Genomic DNA, 21,241 nt, shown 5'->3' with positions numbered 1-21,241 from the left:
AGACTAACCAATTTATTTGAGCATAAGCTTTTGTGGGCTAAAACCCACTTCACTGGATTTGTAGACGTGCCCTAAAGCTGTTTTGGTACTCTAAGGCCTCTAGACCAACTCTTTCAGATTCCAGAGGAGGCTTTTGGAACAGCCCAAGGAAAGATTTCTTCCCAGAGAATCCATCCCAGGTTTTTAATAAGTGCAGTGTATGTTGAGAAAGGATTTTAGTGTAGTCTACTGTGTGTAAATCCTCAGGCAGTGCAGACATGATAAATAAAGCTCATAGTTATGTACCTTAAGACTGCATCTTAGTGCCTTGGCTTAAGGAGCTCCTAGTCATTCAGCATATATAAAAAACAAGTCCTAAGACTGTTACGCTTGTTGTATCTACAAAGATCAACAGAACAAAACAGGCACAGACACATTTTGAGCCAGATCCCCAGGTGGTGTAAATGAGCCTTGTTGCACTGACTTCAATAGCTATGCTGATTTACACCAGCTGAGAATCTGGCTCTCCATGTTTATCTAACCCCAGAAGATAGTTTTACAGTGCTGGGCCTGCTGCCATGTCATAATTTCTTTATTTATGGAGTTTTGTGGTGTGTTGCTTTTGTAATGACTACTTGGAACAATTTTTTAAAAGAAAATATGGTTTTGCACAGCTTAGTGGGCTTTTATTATTTGTATCTTTTTGATTCCACTTCCTAAATAAGAGATGGCCCCATACACAGTGCACTAGTTGGCGAGGTGTTCCCTCCCCCACTTATGGCATTCAGCATGAATTAAATGAAGTGTTCTATGCAATTAAACCAATTAAAAAGACAGATAGAGAACGCAATGTCTTTTTATGATGAAACAAACTCCTTTTATTCCTCATATTAAATCAAGGTCATTGTGGAGATTGCATTTTTGAAACTGAAACAGTGGAGTTATGACAAACAGGGAAAATAAAACCATGCTGCTCAGCATGTGAAAAAGTTGCCAAGACATGGTACTTCAATTCCTCCCCCTCCCACCCGTGTGCAAAACAAAGACCTAGGTGATGATTGAGAAGGAAATAATAAGCAAGGGAGGATAAAAATAAAAGAAGCCTAAGGACTTGTCTACACAGTGTCTTAGTCCACACTAGCGGGGTGTCAATTCTAGCATGCACTAGTGTGCTGTGCACTAAGGGTATCGCTACACAGCAAATAAAAACCTGCTGCCGACCCATGCCAGCTGACTTGGGCTCCCAGTTGTGGGGCTATTTCACTGCAGTGTAGATTTCTGTTTCTAGGACCCTGTGAGGCAGGAGGGTCCTAGAACGTTGTCTCTACCCCAAGCCCAGAAGTCTACACAGCAATTAAACAGCCCCTTAGCCAGAGCACTGTGAGCCCGAGTCAGCAGTGTAGACATATCCAAACTGGCCCACGTGGAACCTGCTGGTGTGCACTAAAAGTTCCCTAGTGCATGTTAACAGAGGACTGTGTGAAAAGGGCTTACATTCATGCCCACTAGGGAACTTTTAGTGCACACCAGCTGGGACCACATGGGCCAGTTAGTGCACAACACACTAGAATGTACCCCTCATGTGCAATGTGTTGGATTCAATTCAAGGGGTTTCAATGTGAACCATTTCTATAGTTGCAGACTATATCCCTTTTGCTTCAATTTTGAATTAATCCAAAGCCACACAGGAAGCAGAACTTCTAAGCTTTGCTTGGCTCTCTATCTGTAACCGCAGCTCAGCTCAAACACTCTCAAAACTAGGCCCGTGAACACAAGTGTTTTGGATGCATCTGCACTACAATCACAAGGTGCGATGGCGGCTCGTGTAGACATACCAGAGCTAGCTTTGATCTGGCCAGCTCAGGTCCTGGAGCAGCAATGCCACAGCAAGCTGAGTTTCAGCTCAAGCTTAACTCCCCGAGTAATTACCAAGGGTTCTGGGTGGGCTTGTACAGCCTCTGCTGAAGCCTGGTTCTGCTGCAACTTCACTACTCTGGTGCCTGTAACCAAATGCAAAAGTCGCTCAGAGTTTCCAATATAGTTCAATGCAGCAAGGATCAATGTCCATCTCGGAGTTGCTGTTTTATCTGAGCAGGTAGGAAGACAGATACACATACACATAGAGAGACATATCCATAGGCATCCATAGGAAGATCTACGGGATATAATTACATTTCATCTGCCCTGCAGGAAAGTTCTTGCTCTGCTGGGATAATCCCACTGAATACCAGTGAATTCCCGTAAAAGACATTTTCTTCCCACAGGACCAGTGGAATTTCATGACTCAAGTACTGTAGATCGATCGAAAACATGTCACATCCAGGGCAATTGTGGAGCTCTCTCTTCTCACACAGCTTTGTAAGTCTATTTTTGGAAAGATAGGAAACACAACTGATGTACCACACAAACCGTGATACAATGCAGTCAAATGGTATGGGATGAATCAGCTGCTCAATTGATTACAGGGAGGGGCAAAGCTACAAAATTTAGACCCAGGTCCAATTTCCAAGACATCCTCCCAGTCCCTCTCCCCACCTGAGTTCAAGGGTGTTTGGATTAAAAGGTTTTCATTTGAGCCTATCCCTACTTGTTCAGCAATAGTTAAACAAGAGAGGTCCCCACTAAAAGCCTGTCATACGGTCCAACATAGATCCACTGAAGTATAAGAGTAAATCCCATATACATCACTAAGCACTACTGCAATAGACAATCCAATGAATAAAAAAAAAGAGACGCTTGCAGACCCAATTAACAAACGTGCACAGATACCTACAGGGATGTAGTCAGAGTTCATTTCAGGGAGGCAGAGGAGCTCAAAATTCACATTTTGCCTTATTCCTTTTTATTCACAGACCTGCAGGAATTCATTCTGTCCAGATGATGATACTGTGGACTTTTCTTTTTAAGCGAGCACTTGTCTGTGATAGTCAGTGGCAAATGCAAGAGAAGTAGCCGACTCTGGCTCTTCCTTTAGCTTTCAATATCTAGTCAAAGGAACAGGGAAATCAACGGATCCTAAATTTACTGAAATTATTTACAAAACAAGTTCATTAAAATAGCATTTCTCTTTGAGAACCTAGTGGTAGCATTCTGGGCAGACACTAATGAAATCTGGGTTTAGAACTTGATGCAAAGTCCACTGAAAACAATGGAAAGGCTCTCATTGACTTCAATGAACTTTGGCTCAATCCCTTACAAAAGAAACTATAGCTCTGGTACAGACAAACAAACAATTACATGGAGTATAGATGTATTTAGTTATCAACAGGTCTGAGTACTGGTAGCAGCAGGGTAAGATAACACAAACCTCTGGTACCACAGTTTTGTATGACCTATGACAAGTGGGGAAAGACAACGATGCCTTAAACCCTACAAAGCAGTGATGGTAACATCAGTAGCAAAGCCAAGTCTATATGTTCACAGAGAAACCTCAGCCTATTTAAATAGGACTGCGGGGAGTTGATTTTGATAAACACAGCACTCCTTGTGACTTGTCCATGTCTACATTGGTGAGTTAGTTCTGGTAAGCACCATGTCATCCAAATCAATTCTCTACATGATGTTTAAATCCAATTACTTTACCTATCAAAAGAAGCTCTCACAGACAATAGATCTTATGGATTTTTGTACTCTCCTTGTCTGCAGAGAGGTATATCTCACTTTCCATTTCAACCAGAGTGTCAATCACCACACACAAACAGCTAGTAACAGCTCTTATGGGGGCTTTCTACTTCCTTAGCCCCTTGGCATAGCTGTAATGCTTAATTAATGCTCAGGAGTCAGGAGGAATAGCATAGCATTTTTTATTAACTGCAGGTGCGCTGTCAGCATCTGCTCAAGTTTCTGAAAACATGTAATAAATAATAATAATGCCTAGCTCTTATATGGTGCTTTTCATCAGTGGATCACAAATGCTTTACAAATGAGATCGGTATCATTATCCCCTACTTTAAAGGTGGAGAAACAGAGTCACAGGGAGGTTAAAGTGACTTGCCAGAGGTCACCCAGCAGACAAGTGGCAGAATCAGAAACAGAACCCAGGTGTATTCAGTCCAATCTGATGCTCTATCCAGTAGGCAACACTGCCTCTTTTATATACAACTAGTTTATACAGGGCATGCTCAGAGGCTTAGCACTGGGCTAAGCATAGTCAGTTTAGCAGGGAAAACACATGATACCTACCCTTTGAAGATAACTGGCTGTTTCTTTAGTATGAAAGCAGCCCTGGTTTCTCTCCAAGAGTTGAAGCAGCTGAAGTCCTGATTGGAGAAGAGAAGAGTGAGGGCCCATCTGCACCCTGGCCTTCAGCTAGTAGGGTACAACAGCCATACCACGAACTCCTTGCTGAGAAAGTGAAGCTATGCTTCACAGTGAGGGAAAGGAGTTTGATATTTGGTGAACTCCAGTTACAACTATAGTCTCCATCTTCCAATTTATATTGTAGGAGGAAGATTTAATTAGTGGTATAAACTATAAATGTCTGCACAAAATGGAAATGTTGGTTTTTGTACAGCCTTTTTACTTGATTGTGAATTATTATTATTTCTGTTAATCTCATTAATTTAGATATATTTGCCGGGGGGCAGGGAGGGAGAAAAATGCTTTAAATAAAACAAACATGCTAAGCATACATTAGTCACTAAGAAATTCCTTTCACTTGACTCTGTCGGGTTTTTTTCTGCAGTGCTTACGCCAGCTCACTTGGTTTTCGGGAATCAGCAGAATGTGGAGAAGGGAACATCACTGACACAAAGCCCAAAATGCCTGTCTGCAGCCGGATTTCTGTCCACAGTCACAAGAACTCACAGGCCCCGTTAGAAAGCAGCAGTCCTGGTCTGTCATTTCATTCCCACAATGCCCTACATCATGTCAGGGCATTAAATGTTCGGAAGATGGTTATGTCATCATTCCATGCTTGTGAGCAGTTACCAACAATAGGTTGCCTTTGAAAAATGCACTATTAAAGAATAGATTCTTTGAGAGCTCAACTCTATTAGCTTGGCCATCCAAATACGGCCCCACATTGCTTCTTTTAGCACTGTGGTACTGGAGCAATCACTTACTTAATGTCTCACGCATACAGATTTATGGCTGTATTTGCTAACCCCATAAGTAGTAAGGGGAAAAAAAATAGAACGTAAGATTTTGTTGGAAACAAGTAAAGGTCATTTGTCTCATTGAATCGTGTCCTTTCATGGTACTCCTGTTCCCTCAGGGATATTTCTAATTGTTTCTTGATTATTCTAGCATTTTGCCTCTAACATTGCTGAGCAGCTATTCTAGGTCTTATTAGCTTCTTCATGCAAGAGCTAGTACCAAACTCTCTTCTAAACAAACTCAAAGTGAGGCTTCAGCAACTAAAATATGATCTGATTCTCAAGGTGCTGTGCCATCAGCCACAGAACTATACTGGTATTTCAGTAAACACAAAGATCACTGAGCTGGGGGGACATTCATCTGTGACAAGAGAATGATACAAGCTGTGTGGATGTAACAAACATAGACTGAAGAGGTAATATTCACACAATGACAAACTTTCACAAAATGTAGCTCTCATGGCATGGTGACAGTCAACAGGGTGATGGATCAACTAAGAAAATCCAGGGCTTACACATATAAAGACTTTTTGGACACAAATGTCTGTTTTCTTCCTGGGCCTCTGTAGCAATGCGCGACTCACCCCAGCGACACCTCCTACTGACTGTCTGGGAATTAGCTCATTTTCCAGCTCCAGAGCGCCCTCTGCAGGCCGGTGTTGTCACCACCGCTGGCCCCCCTTGTCCCTTCTGGGCTCCAGTGCTGTTTTGTCTGGGGGTTCTGCCCCAGCAGTATCCCCTCAGTCTCTGGGTCTCCCCTCCCTGGGGAACTCCCAGCCCCCTAATCCCACCTTGCCTCAGTGCCTACTGCCAGTCATCATTTAGCCCCTGCTCACTGGGGCCGACTGCAGCCTGTAATGACCACTCATTGTTGGCAACGGGGGGTAGGACCTGCTGCCTCTGCCTAGCCCCAGGCTGCCCCTTTGCAGCCCCAGCACCTGGGGCTGCAAAGCACAAGGCCCTGCAGCCTGGGGGGGTTGTCAGGCTGGAGCTCCCTAGCCCCTCTTGCCTTTCCCCCAGCACTCCCCTACCTCAGGTCCCTGCTCAGTTCCCAGACAGCCAGGTCCTTCCCTCTCAAAAGCTAGAGAGAGAGTCCTAAGAACCTGGCTCACTGGCCTTTTATAGGGCCAGCGGCAAACTGATTGGGGTATGGCCCCAGCTATGGCTGCCTTCCCCAATCAGCTGAGGCTTGCTGCTTTCTTCAGCAGTAGCCCTCTCGCATCCCCAGCACTCTCCCAGGGCTGGTTTCAAGCCCTTTCAGCCCCGGAGCAGGTCACCACCCTGGTATAGCCTCATGCTCAGTACTTTGGTAATATCTCAGGCACAACAACTTCTGAGTTAGTTTGGCCTACAGACTGTATTCATCTTGTGGAGTTTCTACCACCCTGACAAGTTGAAAGGATGAGCTTCCATAGCTGGAGTACAGCCAGTTATCTACACTGACCTGGGTGTACTCCACAGCTACCTTACCCTAAGTGCACCTTCCTCCACAGCTGGGCAGACCTAAGATTAGGCCCTCCCACCAGGTGGAATAACACTGTTCCATTTCATTAACAGCATCATACTCACCCACAGAAAAGATAATCAGCACAGACCTTGATCCTGCAAACACTTATGCAGGTGTCTCACTTCAAGCGGATTTCAGGGAAACTAGTCAAGCCCGTAAAGTGAAGCACATGCATTAAGTGTGTGCAGGACTGGGGCCAGAGATTCTCCGATATTGTGATAAGTCACATGTTTTATGCGCAGGAACTACTGAAGGAACTTACATGAACCAAACAGAGAGCTTTTCCCATCCTCCACCAGGAGAAAGAGTTTTGTGCTGCCTTATTTGGAGCCTTACAGACTCTCTTTGTTATGGAAAATTTACACCACTAGATGCAGCATTATAGGGGGTACATACCTTTCTGAGGCTATGTCTACACTAGCACTTTTCTTGGTAAAACTTTTGTTGGTCAGGGGTGTGAAAAAACACCCCTCTGACCGACAAACGTTTCATCGACCAAAGCGCTGGTGCGCACAGTGCTATGTCAGCGGGAGATGTTCTCTCGCTGCTTCTTAGGTGTGGTTTAATTATGCCAGTGGGAGAGCTCTCTCCCGCAGGCATAGAGCAGCTAGCTACACAGGAGACCTTACAGAGGCACAGCTGCCGCGATACAGATGGGCCACTAAAAGGTCTGTAATGTAGACATGGTGTGTAGTGTAAACATAATGCGCTAAGAAACGGAAGCAACTATTTACCAGAAAAGATCCAATGGTGAAAAAACTTATCCTGCATATCTGGTCAGCGTTCTCGAATATTACATTTCATTATTATTTTATTTATTTTTTTTATATTATTACTGCCTAGAAGCCAAAACTGAGATCAGTCCCACTGTGGTAGGCTCTGTATAGGCACATATTAAGAAACAGTCTCCCTTCAGGACAGCTTCTAGTCTAAGCAGATGAAGAGTAGGAGAGGAAACAGAGACACAGAGTAGTTAAGTGATTTGTTCAAGGTCAATGACAGAGCTGGGAATAAAACACACTTCTAATGCTGCCAGACCAGTCCTGTGCCCTCCCCACTAGACCACGCCAACGCCCCCAGAGTTTTAATACTTTTGGTTGAATGAGACAACATTTACGCTAAATTTATCCCGGCCGTGTTTATAGGCAGTTGCTCATGCATGAAAATAATTTCCTCCTTGGAGAAGGCTGTCATGGCACTGGCTTTCTTTGCTTGAACTGGATGCCCTCATTTCCTCATGTGTTTTATTGTGAAAGCCAGCTGTATCTGTTTACTGGCAATGCATATGCCAAAAGATTTCTAATTTTAAACTTCATTTTTTTACGTCATTCAAGGAAGCCTGTAATTATAAACTGGATATTTAACCTAAAGATAAGTACAGTATGTTTTCAGGCTCTTTAAGACATCATACATATTTATAACATCACAGAAGGCCTCTCTTGGATAAACACATCTCAAGGTTCCCCTCTTCAGCCTTTAAAAAAAACATATTTATATTGTTTTTAAATGAGTAACCAATTCAAGAGATGGAATAGTTCCTTTGAGTAAATATATAGTAGACAGATTTATTTATTTCAATTACAGAAGGTGCCTGGTGGTATCCACTGTAGTAAAGACTGCAAAGCTTCCCCTCTACTCAACATGAGAAAAGGTGGTGGATCATGTTCTCTGGTCTTCAACCTGCAAAGTGCTAAGCACTCTGGTCCAATGCAGCAAAACAGACAAGCATGTGCATAAAGCGATGTACATGAGGAGTCCCGCTGATGTCAATGGGATTGTTCATGCACTTAAATTTAGGCCAGTGTTTAAGACCTGGTCTACACTACGAGTTTATGTCAGATTTAGCAGCATTAAATCCGAATTAACACTGCACCCGTCCACACAACGAAGCCATTTTTTCAACATAAAGGGCTCTTAAAACTGATTTCTGTACTCCTCCCCAATGAGGGGATTAGCACTGAAATCGTCATCACCATTTCGAATAAGGGTTAGTGTGGACGCAATTCGAAGGTATTGGCCTCCGGGAGCTATCCCACAGTGCACCATTGTGACCGCTTTGGACAGTACTCTGAACTCGGATGCACTGGCCAGGTGTACAGGAAAAGCCCCAGGAACTTTTGAATCTCATTTCCTGTTTGGCCAGGCGAGCTCATCAGCACAGGTGACCATGCAGAGCTCATCAGCACAGGTAACCATGCAGTCCCAGAATCAAAAAAGAGCTCCAGCATGGACCAAACGGGAGGTACTGGATCTGATCGCTGTATGGGAAGAGGAATCCGTGTTATCAGAACTACATTCCAAAAGACGAAATGCCAAAACATTTCAAAAAATCTCAGAGGCTATGAGGGACAGAGGCTACATCAGGGATGCAACACAGTGCCGCGTGAAACTTAAGGAGCTCAGACAAGCGTACCAGAAAACCAAAGAATCAAACAGATGCTACGGGACAGAGCCCCAGACATGCCGCTTCTACGCTGAGCTGCATGCAATTCTAGGGGGGGCCGCCACCACTACCCCACCCCTGTCCGTGGACTCCGATGATGGGGTACTCTCTGCCATGGCTGAGGATTTTGCAGATGAGGAGAAGGAGGACGAGCGTGGGGAGAGCACACAGCACACCGTTCTCCCCGACAGCCAGGATCTTTTATCACCCTGACTGAAATACCCTCCCAACCCAACGAAGCTGGAGAAGGGACGCCTGGTGACTGTACCTCTTTAAATATAATACGTGTTATAAAAGCAAGTGTTTTTTAATGATTAAGTACCCCTGAGGACTTGGGATGCATTCGTGGCCAGTATTGCTACTGGAAAAGTCTGTTAACGTGTCTGGGGATGGAGCGGAAATCCTCCAGGAACATCTCCATGAAGCTCTCCTGGAGGTACTCTAAAAGCCTTTGCAGAAGGTTTCTGGGGACAGCAGCCTTATTCCATCCTCCATGGTAAGACACTTTACCACGCCATGCTAGTAGCAAGTAATCTGGTATCATTGCATGACAAAGCCTGGCAGTGTATGGTCCCGGTGTTTGCTGGCATTCAAGCAACATCCATTCTTTATCTCTCTGTGTTATCCTCAGGAGAGTGATATCGTTCATGGTAACCTGGTTGAAATAGGGGAATTTAATTAAGGGGACATTCAGAGGTGCCCGTTCCTACTGGGCTGTTTGACTGTGGCTGAAAAGAAATCCTCCCCGCAGTTAGCCACGCGGGGGAGGGGTGGGAGCGGCACTGACGCTGAGCTGTTCGCGTTTGGCTAGCAGGGATCTTCCCTGATACCAGCCAGGCGGTGGGGGGAGGGGAAAAGCGATCATCCGAGAGAATTAGATGGGGGGAGGGGTTAGTTTGGTGTCTGCTGCTGCACGTTACCAGGAAAACTGCAGCACTAAATGGCCAACTCAACATGCTTTGCTTGGTATGGGAAAGGAGGGGGCTGCTGTTATGAAGGTTGCAGAAGCCAAAAGACTATGGCTTACCGTGGCCTCCTGCAAGCCGAATTCTGTTGCCCGGCCCTGCGTGTGTGATCTCTAACACCAAAGCCGTAGGCACTCAATATAAGATGCAAAATTCGACCTTGTACCAAAATCACATGTGCTATGTAATGTAAACACTGTTGTTCACTGTGGAAGAGTATAGCCATTGTTCTGTCAAATGTATCTTTTTAAATACTTCACTCCCTTTTTTTTCCTCCAGCAGCTGCAAATGTTTCAAGCCTCCCTCCTCCATCCCAAAGGCTATCTCAGATAAGGCGGCAAAAAAACCGCACGCACAATGACATGTTCTCTGAGCTCATGCAGTCATCTGGCACTGACAGAGCTGTGTGGAGGGACACAATAGCAGAGTACAGGTCAGTGGCCAATGAATGTGAGGAGAGGTGACGGCAGAAAGATCAGAGGAGGCATGAGGCAACACTGGGGCTACTGCGGGATCAAACGGACATGCTGTGGCGTCTGGCGGAGGTTCATGAACAGCAGCAGGATCACAGACTTCTGCTGCAGCCCCTGCTTAACCGCCCTCTGTCCTCTCCAAGTTCCATAGCCTCCTCACCCAGACATCCAAGAACACGGGGAGGGAGGCTCCTGGCACCCAACCACTCCTCCCCAGTGGACAGCCTAAGCAACAGAAGGCTGGCATTCAACATGTTTTAAAGTGGCCTTTTCCTTTTTTCCTTCCCTCCTCCCCTCCTCCAACACCCCACCTGGGCTACCTTGTGAGTTATCTCCCTATTTTTATAATCAATTAATAAAGAATACATGTTTTTTAAAGGATAGTGACTTTATTTCCTTTGCAAGCAAGCTGTGATTGAAGGGTGGAGGGTGGGTGGCTTACAGTGAATTTAGAGGCAACCAAGGGGGTGGGTTTTCATCAAGGAGGAACAAACAGAAGTGTCACACAGTACCCTGACCAGTCATGAAACTGGTTTTCAAAGCTTCTCTGATGCGTACCGCGCCCTCCTGTGCTCTTCTAACTGCCCTGGTGTCTGGCTGCACATATTCAGCGGCCAGGCAATTTGCATCAACCTCCCACCCCGCCATAAGCGTCTCCCCCTTACTCTCACAGAGATTGTGGAGCACACAGCAAACAGTAATAACAATGAGAATATTGGTTTCACTGAGGTCTAGCCAAGTCAGTAAACTGCGCCAGCGACCCTTTAAACATTCAAATGCACACTCTACCACCATTCTGTACTTGCTCAGCCTATAGTTGAACAGCTCCTGACTACTGTCCAGGTGCCTGTGTACGGCTTCAAGAGCCAGGGCATTAAGGGGTAGGCTGGGTCCCCAAGGATAACTATAGGCATTTCAACATCCCCAACAGTTATTTTCTGGTCTGGGAAGTAAATCCCTTCCTGCAGCCATTTAAACAGACCAGAGTTCCTGAAGACGCGAGCGTCATGAACCTTTCCCGGCCATCCCATGTTGATGTTGGTGAAACTTGCAGCACCATTGAAAAGTACCCCTTGAGGCTTATGTACTGGCTGCCCTGGTGGTCCGGTCCCAAGATAGGGATATGCGTTCCGTCTATAGCCCCACCACAGTTAGGGAATCCCATTGCAGCAAAGCCATCTAATATGACCTGCACATTTCCCAGAGTCACTACCTTTGACAGCAGCAGCTCAATGATTGCGTTGGCTACTTGCATCACAGCAACCCCCACAGTAGATTTGCCCACTCCAAATTCATTACCGACTGACCGGTAGCTGTCTGGCGTTACAAGCTTCCACAGGGCTATTGCCACTCTCTTGTGAACTGTGAGGGCTGCTCTCATCTTGGTATTCTTGCACTTCAGGGCAGGGGAAAACAAGTCACAAAGTTCCATGAAAGTGCCCTTACTCATGCAAAAGTTTCAGAGCCATTGGGAATCATCCCAGACCTGCAACACTATGTGGTCCCACCACTCTGTGCTTGTTTCCCGGGCCCAGAATCGGCGTTCCACGTCATGAGCCTGCCCCAGTAACACCATGATCTCCAAATTGCGGGGTAACACAGTTTTAGAGAAAAGTGTATTCATGTCCTCATCACTGCGCTGCCGTCACCTCCTTGCCTGGTTTTTCAGGTGCTGGTTCTGCATACACTGCACGATAACGCACAAGGTGTTTACAATGGTCATAACTGCTGCGGTGAGCTGAACGGGCTCCATGCTTGCCGTGCTATGGCATCTGCTCCTGCTCGGGCAATCCAGGGAAAAGGGCACGAAACAATTGTTTGCTTTTGCTCTGACAGAGGGAGAGTCGACTGACAACATGGCTTACAGGTTTGGCTTAAAGGGAATTAAAATCAACAAAGGGGGTGGCTTTGCGAGAAACAGAATGGCCCCCTCAAGGATAGAACTCAAAACCTCAAGGATAGAACTCAAAACTGGGTTTAGCAGGCCGTTGATTTCACAGAGGGAGGGAGGAGAAAATGAATACAAAACAAATCTGGTCTATTTCTTGTTTTGATCCACTTCATCTATCTTTATACATCTTGCTGGCAGCAGACTGCAGCACGACCGCTAGCCATCGTCATCTCCTGGGTGCTCGGCAGAAGACGGTGCAGTATGACTGCTGGCCATCATCTTCTCCTGGCTGCTGATTAAAAGACAGTGCACTGCCGGTAGGACTCAATCACCATGAGATGAAACTTAAAAGGGAAATGACCTGGCTGAGCCACTCCCATGTTTGCCCAGGTGCCACTGACCTCATCGAGGTCAGTTAAAAGAGCACCCTGGACTACGTCCATGATGGCTACCAGTCATACTGCACTGTCTGCTGCCAAAAGGCAATAAGCTGCTGCTGTGTAGCAATGCAGTACCTCATCTGCCAGCACCCAGGAGACATACGGTGATGGTTAGCTGAGCGGGCTCCATGCTTGCCGTGGTATGGCGTCTGCACAGTAACTCAGGAAAAAAGACGCGAAAAGATTGTCTGCCGTTGGTTTCACGGAGGGAGGGGGGAAGGGGGCCTGACGATATGTGTCCAGAACCACCCGTGACAATGTTTTAGCCCCATCAGGCACTGGGATTTCTACCCAGAATTCAAATGGGCGGCGGAGACTGCGGGAACTGTGGGATAGCCACTCACAGTGCAACGCTCCGGAAGTCAACGGTTGCCTCGGTACTGTGGACACACTCCACCAACTACATGCACTGAGAGCATTTGTGCGGGGGGACACACAATCGACTGTATAAAACCGCTTTCTACAAAACTGACTTTTATAAATTCGACCTAATTTTGTAGTGTAGACAAGGCCTAAGTGTTTCTGTGGATTGGGCTAAAGTGCTCAGGCACTTGCAGGATTGAGCCCTAAAAGAGGATTCGTGTAGCTAGCACAATTCTGATTCCATTGTGGCCCCCTCTTTCAAGTTAAAAAGTTTCTTGTTGGAAGCACCTCTGTTTCATCAGTAATTTGCCCACAAGGTGAGAGGGAGCTTCACTGCGATCATGAGATGACCAGAATTATCTTTAAAACCATCAGATGACCACTGTACATGGATTCCACAAAAAGAATATGTCATGGTCTCAAGTATCTTCATTCAGCTAATGGCACTGTTGTCCCTCTCAAAGAGAACTGCTACCTATGCATAGATGGGGTCCCACTGGGTCCTCTTGCTAGGATCCCCCTGGGTGAAGCAAAGTAGGACTGCAAGAATCAGCTCTGCTATTAGACAGCACTGGAAATCGGAGTGTGAGTGCTATTGTTTTAATGTATTTTATCAGTGTCGGTAACTTGATTGGAACTCCGTGAATTAAGCTTATAGGTCCTCAAATATGTTTCTCCCTTTTTACTGGTTTCTCCATAAGAGAGGAGAACATGGGTTGTGTCATGGAGAATGATTCCACACTCAAAAAGGAGTTAAGATAAACATTATAGTCATTAGAGGTGGTTGAGAGATGATTTCTTTTCTACAAAAATGTCAAGTTTTTAAATCTGAAAACTGGACACTTTACATTTGTTGGTCTTAGCTACCAAAACCTAAGAAATTCTCTTTTCTCTATGAAAAGCAAAATATGTCACTCAAACCCAAAACATTTTAATGAAAAAATTCATTTTGACAAACCCCTATTTTTTAACCCAAAAAAACCTTTTTCATTTTAAAAATTCCCACCAGCTCTAATAATCATGCTTTTTGACATTTCATACAACTTGCTTTATTAGACTATAAAAAGGGGGGAAAGCCAGTAGCACTGTGTAGCTGCAATAGCCAGCTGGAATAGCTGTCAGAAATGTTCTGGATGTCAACATATGGTCAAACAAGAGGTTCACCGGGGAGCCGTCATTCATTCCGAGAATAAAGCTCTCCAACACCCAGCAGCAACACAGAGGGTCCCTGCAACATCAATCAGGAAGTGGAAGGGTGGAAAATACAAGATGATATCTTGAAACACAAGAGAGGGGTAGAGAACCACAGATGAAATTACAGGCTCCTTGGTCTATTAATAATACCTCTGCTCAAAAATACAGATGAAAACTCATGTCTTATCTGTACTGTATTGGCTCACTTAAGGCTCAACAATGTCAGGCTGACACAGATATTTCGTTGCCCAGCCTCCCTCAGAAGAGATGTTGATATCCTGCATCAAGGGCAGCTTGTAACTGCATCATTCCAGAAGCAGAACCAGGAACAAACTGTGACTCAGAGCCACAAATTATCATAGTACTTCAGTTCCTTCAAATATATTTCTAATTGTTTCTTGATAATTCCGGTATTTTGCCTCAGTAACATTTCTGAACAGCTATCCCATGTCTTTTATTAGCTTCTTATTGAAAGAGCTAGGACCACAAACTCATTCCCTTGCTCCTCTTTCTCTGGGGGGAAGAAAGATGGGAGAGTAACCTGCTACTACCCTTGGCCAACAACAAATTTTTTCAGTCTATGCCAGCTCAGGTTGAGCTGTTCAGTGTGGAGAGTGGGACTCAAGACTACACCCATTCCCTGTCCCTGTCTGCCCACCTGTGATGCCTTCTCTCACCCTCCGCTGTGATCAGTGATCTAGATAGTCTGCACAGGTGTGTAAGATGAGACATAAAGAGAGGGAAAAATCACTATTGTGATCACAATTTTAGATTTTAATTATCATCTAACAAGTAAGGAAATTCTAGTACCTAGGAGAGAGTCTATCATTCTCTACATACATTTTATTTATGTCAGTCACCATAGGATTTAAGCAACCGAGTTTCTTTCAGCTTCAACACTTTCCGTGGTTGGCCTACAGGGTATTCTGCTCCTTACCCTTAGGAGTTGTAGATACACAAATGTGTGTGGGGTAGAGGGGCACCTCTGTTGCACCAATAGCTAAGTCTTTCATTGAAGTTTCAAATAACGAGGAGGTTCATCCTATTTAGTTACACAGCATGACATTGTTCACTGAGAATGCCTTGTCTTTAGCTTTGACAAGTCGTCATCTGACTACAACAGCTGCACTGTACCTGCTGATCACAGTATTCTAGGAGTGATTTAAAAAGAAAATTGATAGTAAATCAGTGGGTATTTTGTTATGGCCTTTTGTAACTTATCTGAATTAGAAACTGGAGGCTAGGTTTCTTTGGCTACTTTATGTATTTAGCTGCGGGATAAAAATCCACAACAAAATTCAATCCCAATATTTTTTCTCTGTGATGTGTGCTGTCCTGTTCAGTTCTAACCATGACAGGATTTGTCATCTCACGACATGTAGTGTGAACTTTCTGCATTTCATTTGTTTTGCCAGCTACTTGTAGTTTTATGTTGCAGGTTTTCTTACTGCTGCAGATGTGTCCAATTCTTCAACGCTAGCTATAAATTATACTATATTTGGCATGGCAGAAATGGGATGCAGTCTCGTTAAGGTACAAGAGATCATCTGTTGCTTTGCTATACAAATCTGTTTTTAGTTTTTGCTATGAATATATAACAATACATCCTGGAAAGGGAGAAAGATGCAGCATCACTGCAAGTGCATTTGATGGGAAGGCCTATGTTGTTGATAAATAACATGAATTCATCAATTACCTCTTGGAAGTTAGTCCATGTAAGGAAAGTATTATTGTATTTCCTACATACTAATAGTTTATATTTGGAAGTCATATTACCTCCAGGAAAGTGTTCACACAGGACAGGGTCAGGAGTTCCCATAGCTGTACCTTGCATCTGCAGATTCTCTCCTGCCATTTCCCATTGAATATGAAGTGGTTATGGGTACAAATAAGATGTGCTAAACTGGTGACCATGTTTCCTAGAATCATAGGACTGGAAGGCACCTCGAGAGGTCATGTAGTCCAGTCCCCTGCACTCATGGCAGGACTAAGTATTATCTAGGCCATCCCTGACAGGTGTCTGTCTAACTTGCTCTTAAAAATCTCCAGTGATGGAGAGTCCACAACCTCCGTAGGCAATTTATTATAGTGCTTAACCACCCTGACAGTTAGCAAGTTTTTCCTAATGTCCAACCTAAACCGCCCTTGTTGCAATTTAAGCCCATTGCTTCTTGTCCTATCCTCAGAGGTTAAGAACAATTTTTCTCCCTCCTCCTTGTAACAATCTTTTATGTACTTGAAAACTGTTATCATGTCCCCTCTCAGACTTCTCTTTTCCAGACTAAACAAACCCATTTTTTTCAATCTTCCCTCAAAGGTCATGTCTTCTAAACCTTCTGTGGACTTTCTCCAATTTGTCCACATCCTTCCAGAAACGTAGCACCCAGAACTGGACACAATACTCCAGTTGAGGCCTAATCAGCGCAGAGTAGAGCGGAAGAATTACTTCTCATGACTTGCTTACAACACTTCTGCTAATACATCCCAGAATGATGATTGCTTTTTTTGCAATAGTGTTACATTGTTGACTCATATTTATCTTGTGTTCCACTATGACCCCGAGATCTCTTTCCACAGTACTCCTTCCTCGATAGTCATTTCCTATTTTGATTGTATGCAACTGATTGTTCCTTCCTAAGTGGAATACTTTACATTTGTCGTTATTGAATTTCATCCTATTTATTTCAGATCCTTTCTCCAGTTTGTCCTGATCAGTTTGAATTAAATCCTATCCTCCAAAACACTTGCAACCACTCCCAGTTTGATATCATCCACAAACTTTATACGTGTACTCTCTATGCCATTATCTAAATCACTGATGAAGATATTCAACAGAAACAGACCCAGAACTGATCCCTGCGGGACCCTACTCGTTATGCCCTTCCAGCATGACTGTGAACCACTGATAACTTCTCTCTGAGAATGGTTTTCCAACCAGTTTAGCTCCCACCTTATAGTAGCTCCATCTAGATTGCATTTCCCTAGTTTGTATATGAGAAGGCCATGCGAGACAGTATCAAAATCTTTACTAAAGTCAAGATATACCACGTCTACCGCTTCCCCCCTATCCACAAGTCTTGTTACCCAGTCAAAGAAAGCTATCAGGTTGGTTTGACATGATTTGTTCTTGACAAATCCATGCTGACTGTTACTTATCACTTTGTATTTGGCTATTTTAAAGTCCTTTTGTTAAAAACAAGTTAATGTGCAAAGGCTATCTTCATGAAAGACTTTGGTATAACGAGAAGTAGCATTAAAAATAACTAATGCCCCAATCCTGCCTCATGCTGGCAGACCCTTGCATTTGCATGGAGTTCCACAGCCTTCAGCAGGGCACCTCAATGGCTTAACCAGCAGGAGTCCACCTGCATGAAGCAGCTTGCAGGACTAATGCCTAAAAGGGTGCGCTCAAAGTTGTAATGGTTATTTAGATCTTCAGTTCTCTCTCTCTCTCCTGAGGAAATCGCTGGTTTTTCCTAATGTATAAGGGAACTTTCTGAACAAGGGAATACAGATGTAAAGCAATAAAATATTACACACACACACACATATATATATATATACACACACACACACACACATACACCTACCTGTACCATATGGTAACAAACCACATCTATATCAGTGTATGTGATTGATAGATAAGATGGATAAAAATGGAATGGAAAGAAAAGACAGATATAATATTGAATAAATACTGAATGTTTGGTTTGAACTTTAGCTTTATCTTTTTGGAGAGGAAGCTGTGTCAATTATGTATCCATGGCTTTTTGTTTGTTTGTTTGCTTGTTTGTTTAACTGATATAGGTAGCTAGATACAATGGTAGGTGCATTTTCTATATACAGTGTTTATATATATTAGCACACACAAGTCATGTCAATGTCATGTTAATACAATGAAGAAATGCAAAAGGTAAGAATCTTACAAGAACAGTTCACAGCTTAAGGACTTTTCAACTTTAAACGAGAAATCACAAATCTAAGAGTTTGAGCCTTAAAATCTATCAACTACACCCAGAAAAGTTTTGAACACCAGAATTTTTTTTTAAGCTTAATACTTTCATGGGGATGGGCAAGCCAGCTCAGATATGATGGAAACCAGTCCAAACTCAAAATCAGACCTGAATCCAACTGATTAGCGGGTTTTAAAGAAATAAATAAAATGATTCTTTCCCCATTTAATTCTCACATGCCTCTACTTCCTTGTTCTGGTTAGTAAGAGTAACAAGATACCAACATAAAGACTGGTCATGTATTTCCTGGTTTCTAGCAAGTAAAAATTACTATTAGAAATCTTGCAGGAGGGTCCAGACTGACAGATTTCCGGCCCAATCCCTAGACAAGGGGTGGAATTCCCCCCGCCCCCGCCAAAAAAAAACAAAAAAAACCAACAACTTCTCCCCAGCTAAGAATATAAGAGCTATTAGTTCAATACATAAATTAAGTTGTGCAGAGCATGCAAAAAAACCTTAAAAAGCTTTAGGCTGTTATTAGGAATGTACATTTTCTGCTTTTACCATATCATCTTCTACAAAGGCAACACTTACTGACTGGAGGTTATCCATTCTGATGAGCCAACGATTTCTCTCTACATGAATCAAGGTCTATAGGAGTTTATTGCCTTTGAAATGTCTACATTTCATTTGAAGGTGCAACCTATATCAAGTGATCTGATTTTACTGTGACATCACATTCACTGTGATATCAGAGCATAGCAACAAATTTGTCCACAAAAGATACTGCTACACTACATTACATACTGTATTAACATGGCAGCTGTATTAACAAGGCAAAAAGTTTTTTTTCTTTAAAAAACAATAAAAGAGAATCCATGTATGTTTTGATACATGTTCATTAAAATGAAAAATATATTTCATGGTTCTTTTAATCAGTCTATCTATCTATAGATAGGCTTCTCTCATATTTCCAATGTAAAAAAAATAATAAAAACACAAAACAAAAAACATTCCCACAATCTGAAGCATGAGGTTAGACTGTCTTCTCAACCACAAATCAAAAGGTAGCAAAAAACATACAAAGGATTTAGCCTTTGACAGTGTCCAGGCAAACCCCATTTTTACTTAGTAAGGACCCAATCCTGGTCATCCAAAGATCACTCATACCTGCTATAACCTTTCACTACCCTCTGCTCACCTGGAGTACACTCACAACATCCACTGAATTAAAACACCATACAACAACTCCTTAGTCAACACAAATCATATGCTCCACAATAATCTCCTTTGATTTAATTTACACGCACTCTGGGTTAGCCTTTCTCACAACCTTTAACCCATTGGGGTACCTCTTGTCCAGCTTTCTTTCCTTAAATTATGTCACCTATCTGCTGCAATGGACCCAAGTGTCTGACAGATTGACCCTCTTCAAAAGGATCCAAACCCCGAAGTCAAAGGAAAGACTCTTACTGACTTCAGTGGCCTTGGGATCACATCCAAAATGACAGTCACATGCTTTTTCCTCCCTTTGATCCTCTGGGATCATAGGGGGAAGGGAACTTGCATGGCACAGAATGGGGTTTCTTGCCACTTTTTTATTCTGGCATGTCTAAAAGAAGAGCACTGGAAGGAAAAAGCTGGGAATACCATTCCTTCAAGTACACGGGAAGGTTCTCATTGAATGGTATAGTTTCTCTTGCCCTGGGTGTCTGAGTGTAAGAGATCTTAGGAATGTTTCTTAGCTTTCCTCTCTCATGAAATGGCTTCTAAATATTTTCTTAACATGCTGTGGTTAACAGAATAGCTCAATAGCAGTATGACTGTTGCAGAGACGCGATATGCATACGAAACATGGATCTACCACTTCAAGATGCAGTAGTAACAGGAACATGCCCTGTGATCATCTTCCATTCTTCTACACTTCAGCTAATTTAACCACAAAGAAGCTGAAAAAGAAGGACAAGCCGTGTAGATCTACACAACAGATCAAGAGAACTCCAGTTACTGCAGAGTAACCTTCCTTTCTTCATTATAAAATTGCCTCTGCAGATCCCCAGTTCTAACAGACTGGCAAGCCGTAGACAACACCCAGAGTAAATGGTGAGTGCTTCATTATACAGAAAGTGAAGGAGTGCCCTTCTGATATAAACATCTGATGGCTCCTGAATCAAAAAAGTAGTGTGGTCAGGCTACAAGAGACAATTCTAGTAGGATAAAAGGTATTCTGACAATAAAAACAGCTGGTGTGGTCCTTATCTGAAAGGATATACACACAAGATTGCTACCCATCTCACAATTTCTTTAATATTCTTTCCCTTCAAAGGACACTATTCACAGAAAAGCAATGGAAATACGGTCTTTGTCCAGTTCCTTTGCAATGGTCTCCTCTTTTGCCTTTGATTAAGAAATCTAGCTTTCTAAAAAGATGCTATTCTCTTTGGATAGCTGCCTCTGATTGCTTTTGACTGTTGCTAGGAACTGTGGAAGTGCATGTGCATTCCACAATGACACACTGGAAAGCATTTCAGAGTCTAGTGAAGGACTGAGGAGCAAGCTATCTGAAATAGTTAAGTATTTTATCAGTAGCATTCAAGTACAGTATCAGAAATCTCATTTCCGAGCTATGCAGTAAGCACAGGGTCCTCAGGCTTGATGGGCATCCAGTGTATGATTTCTAATGGAGTCTGAGTGTAAACTGGAGAAAGAACAGCTGACACCCTTACTATAAAACTATTCTTGGAAACAAAGCAATTCACAAATCTCAGCGAGATGGATTTTGCAGCCTTGATATTTATAGTGAGAATAGTTAGTGGGGGGAAGGGAGTTGTTGGTTGTGTTTGTTTGTACCCATCATGTATAATAGCTTTATCACAGACCAAGTTTTTAAAAGCACAGATGTATTAAGCTTATGAGAATTCTCTAGTAGTCTTTTTG

The 21,241-nt window shown here is 43.4% G+C and overlaps 1 protein-coding gene and 1 pseudogene across 14 annotated transcripts in view; one reads left to right on the top strand and one right to left on the bottom strand.

Moving 5' to 3' along the window:
- The window catches only part of LMNTD1 (lamin tail domain containing 1), a 295,893-nt gene that overhangs the window by 172,328 nt on the left and 102,324 nt on the right, over positions 1-21,241 (bottom strand). The gene's annotated exons all lie outside the window — the stretch shown is intronic.
- On the top strand, positions 8,699-10,724 carry LOC140906161 (uncharacterized; annotated as a pseudogene).

The sequence above is a fragment of the Lepidochelys kempii genome, chromosome 1 (assembly GCF_965140285.1).
Source record: "Lepidochelys kempii isolate rLepKem1 chromosome 1, rLepKem1.hap1, whole genome shotgun sequence".
Classification (NCBI taxonomy): domain Eukaryota; kingdom Metazoa; phylum Chordata; order Testudines; family Cheloniidae; genus Lepidochelys; species Lepidochelys kempii.
This window is presented reverse-complemented; position numbering and strand designations above follow the sequence as displayed.